A 16,632-nucleotide genomic window follows, 5' to 3' on the forward strand; every position below is an offset into this window, starting at 1 on the left:
TAACCAAATTAAATAAATGGATACATGCTTCTTGCCAAATATCTCTTAAAAAAACGTTTCTGTTTACCATAAAATAATCATAAAAAGGCTGGTTTTGACCAGCCACAGGAACTAATTCATCTATTTTTATTAATTAAGAATAGCATAAAACTACATATACATTTGTACATTAAGAGGTACAACAGTTTTCTGGAATAATAAAAACCGAGATCAAAGACAAATGAAGTGAAGCTTCCACAATGGAATCTAAAGTAATAGTTTACGTTCTTCTAATTCAACAGAAGTACTTGGCAAAGGAAAACACAGAATAGCAAAGCTAAGGTTTCGGAACTAAAAAATAAAGGCAGACTTCCGTGGAATCTAAGGTATAAATCACCAGAAAGACATTCTTGTAAGTAATTATTACTGGTCATCTCCTCTTCCTCTGCAATTTAATGATGAGCTCACTAAGTGCATCGCAAAATAACAGAACTTTGAGGCTAAAAGACAGAATTATAATGTGTATGATTTCTTTGCCCATACCTTAAAATGCTAAACATTACTAAGTGGCAACTTTAACCTTAGGTCTTCACAAGCACTTTCACAAACAGCAGGGCATGTGCATGAAGTTCAATGTAATCACATATGGTTGTTGGGATAGATTTGGTTCTCTTAAGTGCTAAGTCATAAATGTGCAGCATTGAGTACTGAGGAAGGGAATTGCAGCTGTTAAACCAACACGTCATATTGCAATGCTGATAGATGGCTTTGGCAGTACAAATTATTGCCATGAGTGTTAATGACCTGACCACTAAAGTAAATCATTGCAGTTGTATGTACATAATCACAGTACTTCTCAGTAAATGCTTTTCACTAAATACATTCACAATATTTATATAAGTCCATAAGGATCTCTCTTCTCATAGAAGAGAAGGAGACAGAGAAAAGAACAAAATGATGCTATTCAAAAAGTAGTCAGCATCCTTCAATTAAAAGAATAAGAACAGTTCTTTTGGAAACCATTGTACACCATGCAACTCATGGGCTCAGTTAATTCAGAAGGAAAGCAAGAAAATGAAAGGACAGAAATGCATTGCATTATTCTCAGAAAAGTTCAAAATTCAAATACTAAAAATAAGAATAAGTGGGCAGCAAGGTCTTGAACACCAATTTCTACTGAAAAGGGGGGGGCATGCTTATTTTTATTTACCCATATTTCCAGTTATAGTATTATTACTATTAGCAAATTCCTGGGAACCTAAGCAACAGATATGCTATTGGCAGATCAGCCAAGCACACTGGTTTTTTGTTTTTTGTTTGTTTGTTTGTTTGTTTCCGGTAAGAATAAAGCATCGTCTGTGTCAAAATTTGCTTTTCAACATTTGACATATAATCATCCCATTACATGGTCTAGGAAAGTCTATAGTGTGAGATCTTTAAGGGTTACCGAAATATCATGTCCAACAGTCCCATCTCTAAGAATTGGAGACATTCATCACCCTCCCAAATGTACCATCTTATAAAAGAGTTGTTTATTGTTTGAATAGAATTGATATATTTGTACCTATTATTGTACCTTGCTCTGTCTGCAGTTCAAGATTTAATGAGATCCCTGATCTGGAAATGAACAAGCAAAAGGGAAGGAAACTCTTGAATCCAGTGCCAGCCAGGTCTATCATATACTCTGATTCCATTCCACCAACTAGCATAATTTTTTTCTTGTCAGGATTCAGTTGTAATTATTCAGCCTTCATTCAACCTAGGTTGGGGGTCCCAGAGGCTGACAAATTTGAACAAAAACATTACAAGTTTCAAAAAAAATAGAAACAAGAAGATCATTTTGTAAGTGTCACAATTTAAAACAACTATTTTGCTCCCTTTCTATCAATAAATATGTTGAGTGAACACAAAATGCAGCAGAGCCCTGACATATCTCAGATGAGAGAATCCTTCCAGCAGATGGTCAGCTATCTGTCACTGTATCATCTCATCTTTCATTAAAAAAGTCTTGTAGCATAAAAGTAATTCCATCTACCTCTGTCATGATCTGCAACCATATTTTCAGTATTTTGCAGCAGAAAAAAAAAAAAAAGAGACTATTGCATTGTACACATACGAGCCACTAATGTTCCAAAAGATATGCAAAGAATTGTGCCCTGAAGAATTAATCCCATGACCACATCCATCCAGATGGACCCTTGCTGTCGCATAGACTAAATAGCAAAGACTCAGGCTTAAAAGCATAATTGCCACAATTTTATGCACAGTCACAACAAATTAAGGGTGTCACCTGTCATAGCCATCTTTGGCTAAAAATTGATAAATACATTCGTAGAGTTGTCTTGCAAATTTTGTTTGTGAATACTTTTTCCATTTCACAAAGATCTTATTTGATTCTAGAAACAACTGATAATATAAACTATGCCTAATCTGAAATGTTGTTTTTCCAGTTACAATGATGCCTTATTTATGTATAACAAAATAAAAATTGACCTCAAACTGATATTGATCTTCTCCAAAGCCAGACCAGGAATTTTCAGGGTTTTTCAATGATGCAGCAGTTAAGTATGCTACTCTTCTTTAAACTAAAGAGTTTATTAATAGCTATAGAAAAGGAGGATGGTGCTTAAAAAGAGCATCAGAAATCTGCTACAGAGGTTGGACCTTCATGTTGCTACAGTTTCATCTTTCTATAACCCCTTTTTTTTTCCAGCATTAGGATAAAAACACACAAAGTCCTCTCCCTCCTCACTGCACCCTCCACACAAGCACACATTTTACAACCCCAGGTTCTGCTTCAGAGACCTGTATTTCTGTTTTGAGTCCCCAGCCACACAGGTAAACATTGTACTTTTCATTGGATATAAGTCATTAAAGTCAGTAAACGGTAAAAAATGAATAAAACAGCAACTTATGTATTTTTAACACCTCTGAGTTAAAACCACTTTGCAATAGGGAAGAAGAACAGATGCTCATTTCTAAATGCTAAAGCCACCAACTGGGAATATGCCAGTTGTAACTGCTGCCATCTGTTTACAACTGTTCTTTTTACCTAGCTCTCTGAGATTCATATCTGAATTCATAGCCATACGTTTGCACTAGGAAGGGGCAGTGGGAATAGTATAAGCAGGAATTTTCCCAAGTGCTCTCACCTTTATTAAATAAGAACTTTCAGTAATTACTGGTCTGCAAGATCTCTGTGAAATGGTAAATCAGGGACAGTTTTTCCAGGATTATATGGTGACAGAAGTTGTTTAAAAAACATTTCTCATTATTGCTTTCCCACATTTCATTTATCCTATTTGCTTTCCCTCTGCTGCCTACCCTCTCTCTAGTCAGGTGGAAGTTGGGTTTATAGCCCTAGGTTCCTATAGGGCTAACTCAGCTTCTTATAGAAACAAAGCATCTTTTGCATATGCCAGTATCTGCTGCTCAGGTTCAGCTACAGTATTGAGTTGCACAATGCAATTAACACCTATTTTTGTGTAAACACACTGAGACATCCCTTGCAACCATGTTGTTATATTTTTGGCACTGTCTGACAGAGACCATTCAAGATGGCAGTGAAGTACTGATCTAAGTACAATATGACATATATAATGTCAAAAATTCCCTTATCAATACCCACAAAATCCTTTTAAATGAACAAATCCATGCTTTGTTAGGTTAGAGAAAACTCACATTTAAATATTCCACTAAACCCTGTCATATACAGTTTGCACTTTTCATGGCAGCCACCTTTTCAACAAGCACATGTACAGAATCAGGATCTTCAATAGTTAACCACAAAATTTGCTAATACTTGAGACAAAAAGCCAAGATTTGTAGCTGGCCACATCTCTACAGCTCTGGCAACTTTTCTGGGATGTTCACAGGGATGGTTTGGCCCAGGATACTGGCAGCATCTTAACTTCTTTAGGGATTCACCTGTATTTCACCTAACCTATTCACCTGCATTTTTAGACTAACTCAAGGAACTAGGAACTGGTAAAGAATGCTGTTATAGGACTCTCTGTACTTATTGACCTGACTATCTTTTAAAAGATGTCATTCCAATTTTCCAAAGATATGTGAATGTTTTTTGATGGAGCTAGTGGCATCAGTGATAATGAACGTTTAGTTACAAACAAACTATTATTCTCATTTCTCTCTCCATATTTTCAATTTAATGCAGCCTAATTGGTCTTTTACACCCACACACACACCAAAAAAAAAAAATCAGCTAGAACAAAATAGAACAAATGCACTGCTAGATTTGAAGGCCTGCCATCCTCTCTTTATCTCTCTCCAGGAATAGATGGGCGTAGAGAGGGCTAAAATGATTTAAGAACAGTGGGTCAATAACACAGTAATCAAAATGACTTAAATATAAAGAATGCCATCTCATTTATTCTTCTCTTTCTTATTGCTATTTTTCACCTGAATGCTGAAGACAAAATTAACTCCTGAGAAAAATATGTTTTAAACTGTACTTTACATTCCAATGTCAGGATTATCAGCTAGCAATAAGAGAAGTTAGAATTATTAGAGGAAAAAAAAAAAAAAAGCTGTATTTCCTTCTAGTTCTGTTTGTGTGTATAATGGTTTTTTACAGCATTTTGTTGCATCATCAGTCAGTGCCACATATTGTTATTGGTCCTTAAGCTAGCAACAAAAGAGAACACAACAATTTTCACATTTGTTATCCTATTTTTAAAGTACCACAATAAGTGGAAAGAGGATGGAAAAGCAAACACCACTTTTGTTGAGTTAAACTAGAACTGGTAGAAATCTGTGGTCAAAAAGCAGCAAATCTCTGAACAGACAAAGGAAGATAAGAATATATGAAAAGCCTAGGTATACTATCTATCCAAGACATACTCTCATAGCAAAGTTTTTAAGATAATGTGGTATGACCTATTCAACAAGTATTTATGTGGAAAGCAACAGTGATATAAAAAATTCATATGAGTTAAGTTACTGTATTATAGAGACTTTACAGTAACTGAGGGCTTCTGAAATAGTGAATTTGACAGAACAGCAGAAAGAAAAGATGCTTTTGTAACACTTCTGGCATTATGTCTCTAAGAAGTCGGCATTCTATTTCTTTTGCTATTCACATTACATTTAAAATGATAGTTTTTGGAGTATAGACAGTAAGTGTGCCTGCTATAGCATCTTAATCTTGGCTGGAGCATCCAAAACAATCTGCACAACGTCAAGCACAATGAGTTCTTGATCAGCTTTCTGGTCAAGACATCCCTGTTTTTCAAGATGCAACCCCCTCCCCTCTCCAACCCCCAGGCTTATTGTTGCTTTATCAAAGAAGATTAAACATCATAATAATAATAAAAATATTCCCCTCTTCAACATTTAGAAAAAAGTAAAGCCCCAGGTGCAGTGAACCAGTGTGAGACTAGTTAACATGTGGCTGTTCAGCAAAAGTCCACGATGGTGCCAGACGTGCTAAGGAAGTGATCTCAGATTTTTGCTAACGGACTACATACCATACTGCTCATTGATCGTTCTGACTCTCACAGATGCAAGCAAGAAGGAGAGAGGAAGAAGGATTGGGGAAGGGGGAGCGGAAGGGGAAGGAGAATTAAGGGCAGGGGCAGGGGCAGGGGCAGGGGCAGGGGCAGGGGCGGGGGCAGGGGCGGGGGCAGGGGCAGGGGCAGGGGCGGGGGCGGGGGCGGGGGCGGGGGCAGGGGCAGGGGCACGGCAGGGAAGGGAAGGGGAAACAATTTATTTTCATAATCTGATTAATAAATCAGGAGGCATTTTAAATGTTGTTTTATGCCATTGCTTTTGGCTACTGCATGACTCGTCTGAAAATTTGTATTATACCTAAAGGTTAAGCACCGGAAACAAATTTGCCTCATGATGACAGAAACGCCAAGGAAAAGAAGTAATTAAAGGAGGAGAGATGTCCCTCTGTAGCCTAAGTCCTACCTCACACTTAAAACAAGATCTTACAGTCCTAAAATGTCAGATTCTTTTTTTTCCCCTTTTTATCTGTCTAAAAAAATTGGAGCAAGACAAGTTTTGAAAGGGGCAGAATGCACCACAAGAAAAGCTAATAATGAGAGCTGTACAGCTATGCAATAGTCCTCTTGAAAAAAAAAAAAAAAAAAAAAAAAGTCAATGAATATCAAAAACCAGGTACCAAAGAGCATATTGACAAACTATAAATGCTTAATGTGAGAAACATAAGTGCTTAATGCCAATGACATTTTGTCTCTGCAGTAACATTCTTAGAAACTCTAGAACTTGAAAATTGCAGAAGAAAAAGGTAGGAAAGGAGGAGGAAAGAATTACAACCTTGAAAGATCCTTGAGACATTTAAGACTTTAAGAGGTAAATCACGAAAGGTTCTTGGGGAAACTAAGAACTCACTGGCTCACTAGAAAATACAGTGTTTAAGAAGAAATAGGTTTGACTGATACAAGCAAATCCTGTTATGCTTTCCCTGAAATATTTTAAAAGCTTGTTGGCATGTTTAAGGCAGAAATGATTTTCTTTATCTACTAAAACTACATGAAGTACTGGTAGAGGTGCACAGGAATAATGAATTCCTTTAGTTCCGCAACCTGACCCACGTGCCTGGGCATATATATGTACTTCATGAGGGCTTCATGACACAGTTAGGAAGAAATACCGAAAGAAGCAAAAACTTTCTGAAAATTTTCTGCAAAAATCTTTTTTTTTTTGGAAAATGAATCAACATGATTCAGTGTTGATTCTCTAATATGAAACAGTTAAAGACTGTGACCTGATTCTCTCAGTGACATGGCCCAATCTTGTAGGTCATTGCACAAACACATAAGGGTTATGGCCTAAGCATTAATTTTTGCAAAAATATATTCACAGCTGGTGTCACAGATCGTTACACATCCTTAGAGAAAAATATATTTTTTTTCTTTGCATTCATCTATACTGGGAGGGCATGTATCACTATTCAGGGAAGTATTAAGCAAGGCCAATATACTCTAGTTTTTGAAAACTCATATTGAATGTCAAGACCTTTGTTAAAAATTACTCCTTACTGATGCTAAAGCTAGTGCTTTTTTTCTCTTTTGGTCGTAATAAATTATTTCTAAAATGGTACACTCTTTAAAATGCAATTCAAACTTTTTTTTTTTCCCCAACTGAAAAGAAGACTGAAAGTTTGCCATGCTACCATACCATCAGAGAAAAAATATAAAACATGACCTGGAAAATCAGTTTCTGAAATTGAATTACTCTGTAATTAATGCTTGGGAGAAAAAAATTAATAAATAAAGTTGAAAATACAAACTTGATCTGAACTAAAGAAGTGAAAGACACACTGAGATCAGGGAAGATCTACTGCTACAGGCTGCAATAAATATGAAATATTAGTGAGCTAGTGGAGCTACCAGCAACAATTTAAAGGCAGAGCTTCCTAAACATGTGCTATTGGTATCTTCAAGAAAGTACTATAAAATTAATAATAATAATAATAATAATAATAATATAAAAATGTCAGCTCCCTGGGCAAAAGATAGGAGATTTTACTGCTTTTTTGCCATGAGAAAAAGTGGTAGGACAAGCAGGACAAGCCTCCTGCAGGGCACAGCTGGCAGGTGGAGCAGCATCACAGTGATAGCAATGCTGCTCACTATGGCACAATACAATTTTCCTCTTACAGTAACAGTACCTGAGCAAATGAACTTGAGGAAATCTCAGGTGTAAGAGGGAAGACAACAGGAATACCTCTAAAATATGAAATGTTTTTCCCCTCGCCTTTTTATAGATGGCATTCCTGAGTGGAACCTTCCTAAAAGGCAATGTTTGTCATATGAGAAGGCTTCTTAGTGTTTCATTTCATGTGGCTCTTTTGAGCTCAATCATCTATTCATAGAAGAGTATTGCAGAGAAAGCAGCAGTTCTGTGCTTTTTTTTTTTTTTGCCTTTTTTTTTTTTTAAGGAAAAAAAGTTGTTAAATATTAACCAATTTTATAGGCATCTTCCTGGTAAAATCTGAAGAAAAAAAAATAAAAAAAAAAATTCCAGGTGGACAAAAAAAAAAAAAAAAAGAAAAACATAAGCATTTTCGTAATATATATTTATATTTATATATATATATATTCCCCCTATTCATTGTAAATGAGAAGCTAGACAGAGCATGAGACCAGCAAATGGCAGAGAAAGAAGCACTGTGATTAAAATCAAGAACAGAACCCAGGATTTAAGCAGATGGATCTAGCAGTGAAAATTGACACAATTAAACTTGAATATAGACCTTCAGGTTTGCTGAATTCACCTAGATTACAGATGCTGACTAAAGAACAATCTAAAATGCATTCAGGTGGAGCTTATCACTGGGTAGGAATGTCCTACTCTTGGAAATGAGCTATTCCAGTTTCTTCTTTATCTGTTTTTGGTTTCCATAACTTTTTTTTTTTTTTTAAATCTCAGCTTCTGTTTGGTGCAAAAGAGATGGCACTTTCTGTTCCTTCCTTGTGTCTGAATATGTAAACCAGTCCTTATAAACCAACCTCCAGCTGCAGAGAGAAAAACACTTGAGGAAAACAAATACATATATTGTACAATGTTTCCTAAACAGTTTATGTGAGATTCTATATATCTCTATATCACCATATCTCTAGACTTGCTGTGCCAACTGTTGTTTAACTAACCAGAAATTTCCCCTTTCCAAACAAATATTTTTATTATTATTTTGTCAAACCCTTATGTGCCACCAGCCAGACCCTGTACAAGATCTGTGTAATGCCACTGAGGTTTCAGAGTTCTATGAAAACTATACATTACTTAGCTGAGGCTCTCAAAAATTAGTACTTACATTTAGCCTCTTCCATCCATGCCTTATTGCTTTAATAAATAGTTAGTTCTTGATTACTGTTAACCAGCCAGAATTTTTGCTTTAATCAAGAATCTAAGTAGTGAACATTACAAGCCTATGCCAAGTGTTAAAATAATTATGGTAATTTCAAATTCAAAGTGTTTCTTTTTCTTTTGCAAGAGAGAAAACAAATCCTGATAAAACTGCTCTGAATTGCACCAGGCCTCCCCTCCCCTTATTTCTCATGCTTATGTATTTCATGAACTATTTACGCACATACAGTACAAATGTGAATCATTCTTTCCTTAATTGCCAACATGTCACTGTTAGGCATACATATGCAGCTGACAGCCTGGCCCACCATTTGCTACAAGGGGAGAGTGTTGAGAAAGCAGCTGTCACAGTGATATCAGTGCTCTGGCCAGGCAGAGCACGCAGACCGGGCATGCACAAATTCCATTATCTTAGTCTTATCCTTAATCCCGCCGCCCTACAGAGAATGGTTGGTACAGGCTCAGCTAGCAAAGGCCCCAGCTGCAGTCTCCTGTTAGCTACCATCAGCTGCTGGCCATAGTAGCCTCTCTAGGGAACTGTTAGTCCACAGCTTTCATCTACAGATGCTAAATCAAATGTTTTTTCAGATCTTCGGCATGTATTCCCCCGGGACCCACCAACAGGGTTTTATCATGCTTTTAAAGATTCCTAATCAAAATTGGTTGACTGTACTTCTTCTCTACAGTAAGCTGAAATACAAGTGTGTAGGACCTTAAGTGGCCAGAGCTGCACATATGGGTGGTGAGAGGGGTATTTGGTAGTGTTTGCTGAACATCTTTCATGAGGGAGCCTAGCAGCATGAGGGACTGCAGAACCATTGCATCAGCTAGACCACAGTGCTTACTTGGTTTATTAAAAAGTCTTTTAGGCTCTAGGGCCGATGTATCTAGAGTACTACTGCCACTTTCTAGCTGTATTAGATGAAGAATCTGTGTAGCCTCATATAATCTCTTTACTTCTTCAGAGCTCTGCATACTTTTATCATCTCCATTACCTTAGGAGCTGTGATTGGATTTAACCTCCTGCACATTAAATTAGTGTCAGCTGTCATTCTTTGTATATACATTTGTTAAATTCAATCTGGTCTATATGGGAGTATGAGGCACAGGCAGAGTAAGTGTATTAAAATCTTCCACAGAAGGACTGAAGGGCTTAAAATCTGGAATTTTTGTTCAGATAAAGATAGCTAAATTCTTGTTCTTACTGCACTTCTTCTCAAGGCTGATATAGCTTATGCAAGCCTCTATAGCCTTCTCTCTGAGTATTAGGAACGATAAGCTATATAGGACTTTCTCATGCTGAAGCAGTCTTTTTTTTTTTTTTTTTTTTTCCATTCTAATACCATTTCAGTGATCTTGTGAATTTCCCTGGATTAACATCTCCAGAAAATGATGTTATTTATCTAAAAAATAGGCATAACAAAGACAGCCAGAGAAACTGCAACGTAGACATTACCATTTAGACCACTCTTTCCAAAGCAAACACTCCTACCAAAAGAAGTTTTTGCCAATTCATCATTGGCTTCTCTGTTTCGACAGGGAATCCTATCAAGGATTTCCACTCTGCTGCAAGGCGCTTAAATGGATTTGTCTGCTAGGAAGTGACCAAAGATCACCAACATAGTTTTGTTGTTTTTCCTTCTATCATGCCTATGATGACAAAATGCTTTGTGTTTTTAAGATGATGATTGTGTTAGATAAAACATTGTTTCTGACTAACTTTCCTGATATCTTTCTGATGCACATCCAGCTTCCAGCACAGTTTGTTGCCCTTTTCTGCCATCTTTTCTGACAGTTTTCTTCCCCATGCCATACCTCTTGCTGAGCACTTACAAAGATCATCATTCTGGTCACATCTGGTGGCCCTTCGTGGGAGTAGTTATGCAGCACTTTCCAAAGCCATGGAACTTCCTTATGTTCCATGGCAAGTTAACAAGAATGGGCGTTTATCTCTCACTGTGCACGATTACTATTTTAACACATTGATAATGTAGTCAAAAACACACTTCTTGGCCTTCAGAAGCCATCTTAAGAGAGTAACAATCTGGACCAATATTTTCACTAGTAAGCTTTATAATCAATGCTTGTAACTCAATATTTACTGCAAAACTGAAACCTGTCATTTGTATTCTCTACCAAAACTGATTTGTTTTGATTTTAAAATCCAGATTTATAAAGGAAGTGTTGCAGATGGCATGTATCAGGAACAGTGTACCCAGAAGGACCAGGGAGGTGATCATCAGCAGCTGAGGAATCTGGGGCTGGCTGGTCTGGAGAAGAGGAGGCTCAGGGAAGAGACTGGGAGTCAGCCTCCTCACGCAGATAACTAGGAATAGTTATAGGTGATAGGATGTAGTGATAGGACTAGAGGGAATGGCCTCAAATTCACCAGGATAGGGTCAGGTTGGAAATTAGGAGACATTTCTTCTGAGAAATAGTCGTATGGTATTGGAACGGGTTGCCCAGGGAGGTGGTGGCATCACCATCCCTGTGAGTGTTCAAGGAAAGGTTGGACATGGTGCTTAGGGACCTGGTTTAGTGGGTGACATTGGTGGTTGGGGGATGGTTGGACCAGATGATCTTGGAGGTCTTTTCCAACCTTAATGATCCTATGAGTCTATGATTCTGTGTGTGATGACAAAGTTTACAGATGACACAGAACTGTTTAGGTCACATAAAATCTCCACATAGCATAACAAAGCCCAGCAGTCAGCTAGGACTGTGGCAAATGAAGCACAATAAAGACAAATACAGGGCAGTACACCCTGAAAAGAATAATTTTAACTACACAAACATCTTGCAAAAGATGAAATTAGTTTTCACTATTCAGGAAGATAGATTGGGTGAAACTGAGTGTACAGTGACAATCCAGTAAGTGTATTGTAAGATCATGACTTTTTTTTCAGTTATTCCTTACCTGTCCTGAGTAAAAGGCAGTAAAGGGATACCTTAATGTCATTTATCAATTAATTCACAAGGAAAAAAAAAATCTCAGGTCACCTTCCAGAAAAAAACTTGTTTCCCCCTTCTCCCCTTCTCCCACCTGGCTGTGCTGGCTGACCTGTTTGGGATTGTCAGAAAATGAAGCAGAAAAGGAAGCAGAAAAGGAAACTTTTTCCCTGGCTTTTCTGGCATAACCCCTGCTGCAGCAAGTCTACAGAGACTATCAAGAAGTCTGCTACTCGTACAGTTCTCAGGCTAACCCTTGCTTCAGAGTATGAATGGCATGCACTTTGAGTTGGCTAACACAGATCATCCAAGTCATGGAAACGACATTGGAATATTTTTCTTAGCATGTTTCAGGCTCAGGCCATGAACAACACCATGTGTTTTACCTTTATCCTTTCCAAAGTCTCCATATATTAATATATAACACATTTAGATTACATTTCCATTCTCTTTTTCATAACAATGTGATAAAATTAGCTATTTCTGCCATAAAACATAGGCATTTATAACGACTTCTTTGTGTCATACACAAAGGAATACATCTTGCATATCAGCAGCCATAGTTTACATTTGCAGCTGTGAGCTAAGCTGAAAAGGAGGGTTGCATGCTTCTCTTCTTTATTAGAAACTAAAGTGTCCTTTAGAACATTTGTTCTTAGGTTGCTGTATACTGTGGTTAGAGTGGTGACATTCCCCTTCAGAACTGAATGTAGAAGTTGAAGTGTTTTGGTTATGGACTTAAAACATGCCATCAGTGATACCTCCAAATATCAGGGCCATTTCTGAATGTTGCATTCTCTTTCCATCTCGGTCAAATGTCCAAGGGTAAGAGCACAGCAAACTTTGGAAATATTTCTTTTTTAATTCAGGGTATAAAAGAACAGATTTCTTGTTAGATCTGTTTCCGCTGCTATATTGATAAATAGGTTAGGGCTACTGATCTGATAAAGGGACCCAACAGTCAGACTGTGATGAGATCCAAGGTGATTTTTTTTTGTCAGGAAAGCTCGTCATTCCTCAACCTTGTTAAGAAGACTGAGTAAAGACAAGGAGGAAAAAAAACATTTGATGTGGAAATCTGTATCTAAGACGTTGGTTTCTAATGCTCTTGGTTACATTTGTTGTTTTTGCCAATTCCCAGATGTGGGATGCAACCTTTGACAGAGACATCAAGATGAAAAATACACAAAAAATACCTAACCAACAACAGAGGCAAGAGATAAAGAGGATGGGAGGTCCAGTGAAGATAACTCCAGCTCCAGCTTCCATTCCTTTCCTTTCTCACCACTCAAATTACTACCTCTAAACACTTCAGCTTAGTCTTCCACTTCTCTCATACTCACTACTGTGCAGCACATGGTGAGCTCTGTCCAGTAAAACAAGCATCCACAGATGACAGACATATCTGCCAAGGGTTTTCCACCAACCTGATAATTTATAACTACTACAAGGTCTGAAGAAGACTGAAGACAAGCTAGTCCTGTGATAATCCTGAGACAGCATGAGCGAAAGCAATCACACTGGATCTTCTGCCCACTTCCCCCTCTGTTTCTGCTGTGGGGAATGAACAGTAGTGAGTCCCACGCAAGACTTTCAGGGGAATGTAATCAGTGTGCTGGCAGGAGAAAACTGTTCTGCAGCAAAATATGACATATTCACAGCTAAAAGCAAGTGAAAAGGTGAACACAAAGCCATATGAGCAGCGTTGGCTAATTACTCACAGAACAGCATCCACAAAGTCCGCTGCCCAAGATAACTTACACTGCAGTCTTCGAGCAGCTGTGCCTACACTTCAGGGCAGATGTGCTCTGTTTGAGACCCTTCTGTTGTGGTTCTCTGTGTTATATTGAGCCGCATCCCAAATCCCATCTGGGGAGAGACCTGAGTACACAGCTGAAGGGAAGACAGGTGGTGCAGGCTTGACAAAACGACCAGCGAGCTCCCTGGTCCTGAAGATCTGGGGATTGGACTGTGACTCATGTCTGACAGTATGCCCCTCTTGACAACAACAAATTTTATTTGAGCTGACGGTGGAAGAGGAGGAAAGAAACTCGGGAGCCTAGGTGAGATATAAGGTGTCTAAATTTAAGTTTCAGTGCTTCTGGGTTTGCCCCAAAAATGCCAACAAATTTTTAAGCCCACGGAACGTGTTCCCCAGACAAAAACAAATAATATACCTTCCTTCTTGAAAAATAAAAGATTAAAAAAAAAAAAAAAAGTCAGCTCAGAGTTCAGTTCAGTTTCTGGGATTCTGAGAACTTGAACATTTCCATGAGTTATTTGTTGTCTTCCCTGTGATGTTACCAATGGTCTATCACAAAAGGGTAGAGGGGCCACTTGCTTGTTGGTGTGAGAATAGGTATTCTATTGTCTAATCTTTTAAACTTCACAGCCCTGTCCTCAGACAGAGCAGTGCCAAAAGTCTGCTTTTGAGGATTTTATTTATTATTTTTTTTTAGCGACTGCAGTTTAGACTTTTGAAGACAATTTTGTACTGAAGAGAACAGCAATGTCTTCTCTAGAGAGAATGGAAGCTGCATGTCTCTAACATGCATTGTGAATCACTGTAGCTTAAACTGGTCTGTGGGCTTAAATAAATAGCTCTATTGATCCACCTCCTTTCAAAACAAGCTGCATTGTTTCACAATGAGGCATTCTCGGCTCTTGTTCTCTTATCTCCTGTCAGAGATCAAATGTACACTACTGAAAAAAAAAAAAAAAAAAAAAAAGAATGCTCAAAATACTGTAGAGCAAAAAATTGGTTATTGATGATATTTTGGGTTTGTTCAGTGGTATCAACTTAGAAAGGACCATGCTTGAAATTACAATGTTTTTGCAACTTTAGGTAGCACAGAGAAATCTGTGCTCCAGATACCTCAGGATCAACATTAACCTTTGGACAGACAGACAAGGTCAAACCAATTTAGAAGAAATTGCTAACAATAATAAGAAATATCTAAAGGTCAGCTACCTAACCTTTACATTATTGGGTAAGGTGCTAATAACAGTCGCAGTACAGATGTGCTGCTGAGAGAGTTTTGTCTATACCAGAGTAAAAGAAATATCTGCTGTATTGGCTTATAGCTGCCTGTGATGTTGAGGGCAAAAGATGCTACACCGATGAGATACATTAGACTACAACTCTGAAAAGCAAGGCATTTTTTTCCCTTCCCCATAAGACTTCAAGTGCTGCTGCCCTTTTGTGGTACAACATAGCAGGTCCCTCTGCCTGCTTTTCATAGCTCACCCACTGCCATTATGAAACAGCTTCCAAATTCATATCACTTTTTGACTCCTGGTTGTAATAAAATTAAAATAACCCCTCATGCTCAAGGCAATCCTTGTGATCTCTGAGGAGTACAGAACACCTGCAAGAGGTGTTAGCATGAGTATTACTGTTTACAGAGCCTGATAGAAACAGAGCCATAAGGATGAATACAGCTTTCTGCAGCAGCAGCAGTTAGACTAAAAAACATAAAAAAATAAAAATGGGAGAAAGGAAAGAAAATCATGTCTGGTGTCAGCAGCCAGAATTCCCTAGGGAAAAAAATAATAATAATAAAATAACTTTTATTTCTTGACAATCTCTTCATGTCCATACTGTACCTAGTAGTCAAGAATGAGATCAACTGTGGAAATTGGTGGCCTTCTACAGACCGAAGAGAGGAAGGAGATTTCCTCTGAACCTGTCGGGTTCTGCACCAGTGTCCTGTGCACCCTCCATCTGACCACCACTGCCCAGAGGGTGGAGCAGAGTGGTGTATTGGACCACAATGTCCAAGGGCTGCCAGACTCTAAGGAGGAAAAGGTATGGTAAAATATGAGTATTCATGCCAGAAGCCAGACTCAGCAGTCCCTCAGATCCTCAGAAGAGACCAGGGATATGGGTTTTATATCAGCCTTCAGCCAGTGCAGGTGTTTGATACTGATTTGAACAGAAATAAGAACGGGCCTATAGAAACAGCTACAAAATCAGTTCTGTCTTTCTGGGATGAAAAAAGCTTAAATCTGACCTTTCAGGAAGATAATGGAAAGTCAACATCTTTTACTTGACTGTAGGATATGATTCATTACAGATTCAATTAAAATAATAAATAACATTTCAGTTGGATAAAATAAGAGGTCAATGGGTTGGTAAGCTGCTTATGCCACTTTTTATGCACTCCATTGAACTAGCAATGGACAATTCAGAGACTTCAGCTTTGTACAATTGCTACTGCCACAGAACAAAATGAATTTCTGGTCTGTTTTAGCAGAGGAAATAAGTGATATTTCAAAGTGTCTAACAGCAAACTCTTTATAAAATGACTCAATGAGAAAGAACAGCTCAGACTTGAAGTGATAGCCTGTTTGATGAGTTGGTGGCCGTACTGTGTTCTTCCAGATGGAAGAACCTCTCTTGACTAACCCAACAGAGGATGCCAGCTCTATGTAGTTAGAGACTCCAAGGTGAAAATGAGAGTAGAAAGTATTCAATTAACAGCAACACTGACTGTCGAGAAAGACTATAAACTAATCAGACAGATTAACCAACATAGTACCATCTATCTGCATGTCAAAGTACAAAGAAAACCACATATTTTTCTTCTCTTCCGTAGTCAGGGAAACTGAGGAATAAAGAGATCAGGAGACTTGTCCAGGTAATTTTTATGTAAAAAGACTTGAAATCAAATGTCCCACAGAATAGATATTCCAGGAAATGGAGGAACAATATGTGGAAAAATAAATAAATAAAAACTGAAAATTTAAAGGTATGGGTACTTTCTTCAGATCATATCTATGCAGTGGTTGGTTAGACAGGCAAAAAGAAACTGCAGAAGAGAAGATAGTGTACAACGTTGATACATA

The sequence above is a fragment of the Cygnus atratus genome, chromosome Z, assembly GCF_013377495.2.
Source record: "Cygnus atratus isolate AKBS03 ecotype Queensland, Australia chromosome Z, CAtr_DNAZoo_HiC_assembly, whole genome shotgun sequence".
Classification (NCBI taxonomy): domain Eukaryota; kingdom Metazoa; phylum Chordata; class Aves; order Anseriformes; family Anatidae; genus Cygnus; species Cygnus atratus.